This window comes from Mastomys coucha, chromosome X, assembly GCF_008632895.1.
Source record: "Mastomys coucha isolate ucsf_1 chromosome X, UCSF_Mcou_1, whole genome shotgun sequence".
Lineage (NCBI taxonomy): Eukaryota > Metazoa > Chordata > Mammalia > Rodentia > Muridae > Mastomys > Mastomys coucha.
The window spans coordinates 123,971,587-123,977,013 of NC_045030.1; the positions used below are offsets into that span (position 1 = coordinate 123,971,587).

General features: G+C 37.8%; 1 pseudogene across 1 annotated transcript; it reads right to left on the minus strand.

The window, feature by feature from the left end:
- Positions 1-259: 259 nt before the first annotated feature.
- On the minus strand, positions 260-1,417 carry LOC116088404 (annotated as a pseudogene). Its single transcript, XR_004117878.1, has one exon. The product of XR_004117878.1 is annotated as an alpha-enolase pseudogene (transcript).
- Between the last annotated feature and the right edge of the window lie 4,010 nt (positions 1,418-5,427).

Genomic DNA, 5,427 nt, shown 5'->3' on the forward strand with positions numbered 1-5,427 from the left:
TTAATGGTGGACACCCTAGAGATTACACTGAAGGCTCCAGACACTAGCTGGGAAGTCAGGTGACAGAAACAATGATTCAGACCAATCACATGATTACAAAGCTGGGGTCTCCAGCAGGATTCCTGGTTGTCAGGCCTGGACATCTAAGCAAGCAGTAACATGGAAGGGGCAAGCACTGGGACAGCCTTGAGCTTTCTGAATGACATCAGGGACAGAGGACCTAAGGAGCTGGTGCCTCCAGGGATCTCCAGTCCATGCTTTACTTGGCCAGGAGGTTCCTGAATGACCTTCCAGTAAACTTGGTTTTGCTGCCCAGCTCTTCCTTGATTCTAAAGATCTGATTGTACTTGGCTAAGGCACTCAGATCAGCAAGGGACAACAGTCTTGATCTGCCCCATTGCAGATCCTCAGTCTCCCCAAATCGATGGGACATCATGATGCCCCAGCAATTGGACTAGGCCAGCCTACACTCCTGCAGAGAGACTGTCACAGAGCCAATCTGGTTCACTTTGAGCAGGAGGCAGTTGCAAGACTTCTAGCCTGCAACCTTGCCAAATCAGCTTAGGATTGGTCACTGTGAGGTCATCCCCCACCTGGATACCTGTACTAGCTGTGAACTTCTGCCAAGCATCCAGTCGTTCTGGTCAAAGGGGTCTTCAATGGACACCACTGGGTAGTCCTGCATGAAGGACGTGTACAGGTCAGCCAGCTGGTCCGGTGTGATGAACCATCTGGGGTCATCTGGAGACTGGAAGTCCAGGTCATACTTGCCAGACCTGTAGAATTCGAAGGCAGCCGACATCCATGCCAATGACAACCTGGTCAGTGTATCCGGCCTTTGCAATTGCAGCCTTGAGCAGTTCCAGTGCCTCTTTCTTCTCCAGGATGTTAGGTGCCAATCAGTCCTTATCACCTACATTGGTGGCATTGTTCCCTTACTTCTCTTTGATGAACCTCCGATGATCACATTGAAAGCTGAGACCAGAAGGATGGCTTCAGGGTTGTCGGCCAAGTCAGCAATGTGACGGTAAAAGGGCACCCCCTTTTCCACGGCACCAGCTTTGCAGACAGTCAGGGACACTCCCAGGATGGCATTTGCACCAAATTTAGATTTATTCTCGATGCTGTCCATCTCGATCATCAGCTGGTCAATCTTCTTTTGCTCCACAACATTCACTTTCTTGCTAACCAGAGCAGGCACATTACTGTTATTGATGTGCTCAAAAGCCTGTGAGACACCCTTCCCCATGAAGCAAATCTTATTGTCTCAGAGTTCTGGGGCCTCGTAGGTGCCAGTAGATACACCGCTGGGCACCACAGCTTGCAAGAGATCTCTTGCAGTGTACAGATCTACCTCAACAGTGGGGTTCCCACAGGAGTCAAAGATCTCTCTGGCATGGATCTTGAGAATAGACATAGTGAACTTCTGGCAGTCTGCAAAGGAAGGAAAGAGGGTTCTGTAGACACCAAACAGTGTGTTCCAGACAGACCTTAGCGCGACCCTGAACCAGAGTAGCACTTACCGCCTAAATTTTTAAAGACAAGGCATACATACAATTTAAATGAATTTCAGAGACCCACTCTGTTTAATAAGACATATTTAAAATGTTTGTTATGTGCAGATAAATTTGTATACATATGTATATACCAACACACTGCTATACTGAAATAAATTTCTAGTGTTTGGGAAAGATAGGTTTCTCTAGTCATGTAAACTGCTTATTAAAACATTGCCATTCAGTTTTTACAGAGGTGATTATTACAATTTATTAGTCCATCACCATTTGCAACAATAGCCGTTCTAATGTAATTAACCATTGAAAGAAATACATTTAAGTGTTCTAAATTGTATTTCTAATTACTTGTAACTAAAAGTCTAGAATTTTAAAATGCATTTTTGTCTTAGGAAAGGCTTCATTGCTTATCCGTGTTGTCACACTATTACTTTAGATTAGAGTAACTTCATTTTAAAATTACAAGTCAAATAAAATTTGGTAGTGGTAATGTGAAGTGTATGGCTTTGCTCTAAAGAAAAAGGTCTGTTCAGCATTTTTTTAATATCATATACCTAAATAGAACTTCCAGTAGGATTAGATCACATCTGGCACAATGCAGATCTATTTCTACTTGCATAATACATGTACATGTACACACAGTTATATTTTATGACTATTTGGGTACATTGATTTTTCTATAAAGAGAACTATTATCCACATCTTTTGCACAGAAGTACACTTAAATATTGGCATAGGTAAACAACTTACTAAAATAAAACCCATGCTTGGCACAACTATTACTGGTGTCACAGTTTTTACAACTATAATATTTCTGAAAAGCGAGCTCCAATGCTTTGGAACACTTTTTTTTTTTCCAAGGGAATGCAAGGGCAGTGTGGTGAGCTGTAAAACGTCTCTACTTCATTTTGCATTCTAGTCTAGGCCAAAGTAGTGTCACTAAATCTGATTCCAACTTGAATTGTGGCTCACTGTCGTCCTCAAAAAGAGGCTTCTACCCCAGTCTGGGCAGAAAGCCGATTTGAAACAAAGCAAGTGACTCTGCCAGCATGCAGCTAGTAAGAATGGGAAAGAGTTAGAAATAGGTTAGTGAAACGAAACATCAACAAAAACATAAATCTAAGAGTATAGTCACTTTTAACTCTGGGCTATTTCTCTCTTATGATTCTGTTTGAAGAACTGTATCAAGTGACTATAACCAAAGTAAAAGTCACAAAAGTACTTCAGGAACAATTCTAAACACATAAAGATGCCTTCCACTTACTTCACATGAAATAAGGCCCCATGTTAAGAATGGTTTTTCCTCGTCCAGAGGAAGAGCCTCTCCTTGGCCTTTCATACATGTTCAGAGGGCAAATAGTTACCTTATACCAGGCTGAGCTATAACAGACACCTGAGCTTCAAAAACTTGGTTTTGCTTGCTTTGTCCAATGGATAGTCAACTTTTATTTTAGTTGGTAAGACCTCTAAACTGGGTTTCCAAAACTCATCTTTATTTCTTAATGCTTTTACTTTGAAATAACTTTATAGGTTTCCAAATAGGATAAACGAATACCGAAGATTCTTGTTTACTCTTTGCTTGGGATCACTATTGCTCTAAATTCAGTGCCCCCACCCCCAGCCCCTGCCAAGCATTGGCTGTTGAGAGTTATCCTCATTATGACGTACTAAGAATAGAAAGTTCATATATAATGGTTAGAAGTAAGACCATTTTAAAAAGTGATTAGGATTAGATAAAATCTTTAAGGTCAAGTCCAGGACTGAATTTTGGTGTCTTTAAAAGAGATTATAAGAGAGATGTACATGCATGTGTGTCCCCTGTACCATGCTTGCACTACCCATAAGATAGCCATCAACAGATGAAGCATTAGATTATGAGCCTTCAAAATCATAAGCAAAAGTAAACTTTCTTTCTTTATAATATACCTAGTCAATAGAATTCTGTTGCTGACAACAGAAAATGAATGGACATGACTGGTCCTAAATATTTGACTATATATTTTGCTCTATCCCTTTGACTTTTAATACTACAATGACTATTTTTTAAGTGTGGAATTAGTATCTAGGGTAATAATAGTAAGTTGGCCAACTCAGGAAATCTGTATATAATCAACACACTCACCTTATCAGTCATCTGTGTTCCAGTTACAGCTATTACTCCAATAACGTATCTGGGTTCTATATTCCATTTACATGCAGGCCTTTTCTGTCTGCAATTAATAAATCCACTTAAAATAATTTTATTGTTTCAAGAAGCAATAGAATTGTGGAACTGTATCACATTGTTGAATATAAAACAAACCTGTTTGGTTATTTTATATACAGTTCATCAATTTGCATTTCTCTCATGATTAATTCAAGTCATGCCCTCCTACCCAGAACACTGCATAAGCAAACTTTGTCCTTCTTAGGGTTTCACATCTGTAAGCACACAGTGTCTCTCTGTCCCTCATTGGTGATGTTAAGTTTGATTATTTGGTCACTCTGTCACTAGATACTTTAATTTATAGGGATTATTTTCCTTGCTCCAACTAATAAACAATCCATAGGGAGGCACTTTAAGACCGTGTAAATATATTGCTTACATCAACTATTCCTCTTCATTTAATAATTATTAATGATTCATTTCTGAACCAATCTTTACAATGGTTTTGAGTAATGCTAGGTTAATTTCTCTTAGAATGGAGGACAAAAACAATTTATGCTGGTAATTTTTTTTTTTTTGAAAAATTTAGTGGATTTCCTTTAATAGTGTTATAGCAAAGGAGATTTCTTTCCCCTCTGTGGAATCATAGTAGACCAGATCTACCCAGTGTATTCATCCTAATTCAATTAAAATGAAAAGCCAATCATTTTTCTTGGAGGATCAGTACATCTTCTATAAGCTATGTTTATACTCTCCAGAAAACTGTACTTCAAAGGTGTAGAGACACAATTACATTGCTTCTGGAAAGCATCGAGATGCATTTAACTGCTTTAGTGGCCAAATTCTAAAGTTCCCAACCACCTTACTTTCTTCTAGATTGATTTACTTTGTAGCTTCCATCATTTCTTTTCCATGTATGTGGCTCCTCCTCTATTCGCTCATCTCATTTATGTATTGTGTTCTTTATTTCTTCTATTTTGACATGTTACCCAATCCTTGTGGCTAGGATTACTTACAATTTTAAACTTGTACATCATTTTATAACTCACATTAAAAATTTATTATTTTTGTTAAATTTATTATCCTTACCCAGTAAACAAATGTTTAGGTAGAAATAAGATTTTGACATAATAATGAAGAAATAAAATAAAATATTTTTATACTCATTGAAAACTATTAGTTTATACATTCAGTGTACTAAAGGCAACTTCTCTTCACAAGAACAGCCCTAGTTTTGTTATTTTTTAAAATTGTTTATGAATGATGATGGAGAGGAGTATGACAGTCTATCTGTGGAGGTCAGAGGACAGTTTTATAGAGTTGGTTCTGTCAGGGTTGTATGACAAGTGCCTTTATCCACTGAGACATCTCATTGGCCCTAAATTAACCAATTAACTTTTAAAAGTTTAATGTTGTTTAGCATCCTCCATATGTAAAATTTGGCATTTCTATAAAAAATAAATTTAGCATTTTCATCAACTGTGATTTCTTTGTACTATACATATCAGTAACACTCATATATGTTAACATTATTAACACACATACACACATCTCCAAGAGGGCCAAATATGACAACTCAGCATTTACATGGATCCTTGAGATCCAAACTCCATGTTCTCACTTTTATGTGACAAACAAATTAACCACTGAGTCATCTCCCTAGCTGCACCTTTTAATGTTTAGTATAGACCTTATGTCAAAATTAGCACCTTCATTAAATGCAGATTTTTAATAGATTTTTTTAAAAATTGACATACTAAATGTTCC